The 1654-nt window shown below is 34.2% G+C and overlaps 1 long non-coding RNA gene across 1 annotated transcript; it reads right to left on the reverse strand.

Moving 5' to 3' along the window:
- Positions 1 to 1059: 1059 nt before the first annotated feature.
- On the reverse strand, positions 1060 to 1410 carry LOC109586370 (uncharacterized). The gene is made up of 2 exons (XR_002186987.1): positions 1312 to 1410; positions 1060 to 1267 (listed from the first exon to the last, which is right to left on the reverse strand). It is a non-coding gene; the product is annotated as an uncharacterized LOC109586370 (long non-coding RNA).
- Between the last annotated feature and the right edge of the window lie 244 nt (positions 1411 to 1654).

Below are 1654 nucleotides of genomic sequence, written 5' to 3' on the forward strand. Positions count from 1 at the left end.
TTTAAGCAAAGTCTTACTTTGTTATTACAGTGAAACCTGTCTATTTTGACACCTTGGGACCCAATAATACTGTGCTGAATATTAAAGTTACTTTATTTTAGAGGTTCATTAATTAATACACATTTATATTAATTGCATTTACCACCTGTCCTGAGCTTTTATTGCAGACTGTCCATTAATTAGAACAAGTTTGCCAAGTCATACTGTAGCAATTTAACAAAACACTGTTCCCCTCCTGTGCTTATGAGGATACATTCCACGAGATTTTACACAAGCAACTATTATCAAGAGTTCTAATTAGCATTAAACTAATTAAATTCACACTTTTACCAAAAAAGGTCTAGTCTTTGGTATTATATCAATGGTATTATTATCATAATTTCAATAGAAGTAAGATTGAAGGAATCTTAGAAATATTTAATTAATTAGTCTGAAAAAAGCTAGCTACTTTTGAAATTTATAAAATCTTAAGAGTGTTGTTTGTTATGTAGTCAAATTAATTACTTTTTTATTTCATGGTTTATGATTGAAATGCAAAGCCAAAGTGGTTGATGACCCTACAAAGGTATTGTAACCCAGGCTACACATTAAGAGCACATTGTGGTTATAATAGCTATAATTAAAACTATGCATGTAAAATTTAGACCATTACAGTAAGGTATCATGTAGTGAGGCGGGGCCAGACCAATAGTCTCACGATCACTTAGCCAGTCTCTCCACCCCTTCTTGAAGTCAAAAAGAGGTAGAGTCTTGCTACTTGAGACTAAGGAAGGCATATGTACTGGTATTCACCTGGGATGTGGATCCTACCCTCCCTTCAAGCAGCAAACATACTCCAGTAAAGGGGTGTAAGTATTGATGAGCATATATCACTAAAAGATACTCACATCTATGTTCTAGCTAATTGTGTTCCTTTATACATTGATACATAATTAAATTTTAATAAACCCAAATTTATAATACATTATTATGGTACTTAGTCTGTATAATCATTATTAATGTTTGCATTTTGGACAAAAGTATTTGAATCCTTCCTTTGAAGCCTTGTGTTTTGTTAAACCAGCACATCGAATATGCACCCACTAAGAACATTTTTCACATAAGACCCATGTTGAATTCGGATTATTTCTTCTCATCAAACAGATGTCCTTGGGGCAAGTATCTAAAGGGGTCATTTCTTTGCTTGATTGTCTTGTCCGTGTAACTTTAACTGGCTTCACTAGGGCATTGCATGCTGCATTGGTTGATATCAAAGGTCTCTTATCACCTGCTCATTGTTATAATACAGGTACTTATAACAGCTTTAATTACCATGTCCATCAAAGTGACCACTCTTATTCAAAGTCCTCCTTGATCCAGCAGTGTTTAGTTTCTTCCCCTCTCCTGTCTCTTTACTTCTCACTCCTATGATCATGACACAAAATATTTAATAGCAATTGCTATGTGCTGTGCTAACCATTTTCCTGTACAACACTCTGAGATACTCTAGCAGTCTCTGATTCATTAGCAGTCTCTGATTCATTAGCAGTCTCTGATTCATTAGCAGTCTCTTTGCTTTTCTCACCTTGTGGTAACTGCCTGGTCTATTTAATTAACTGTAATATAATAACATTTAATAACCACACATCCTCCATATAAATAATCCTGCAATCAT

This window comes from Amphimedon queenslandica, unplaced genomic scaffold (assembly GCF_000090795.2).
Source record: "Amphimedon queenslandica unplaced genomic scaffold, v1.1 AMPQUscaffold_12890, whole genome shotgun sequence".
Classification (NCBI taxonomy): Eukaryota; Metazoa; Porifera; class Demospongiae; order Haplosclerida; family Niphatidae; genus Amphimedon; species Amphimedon queenslandica.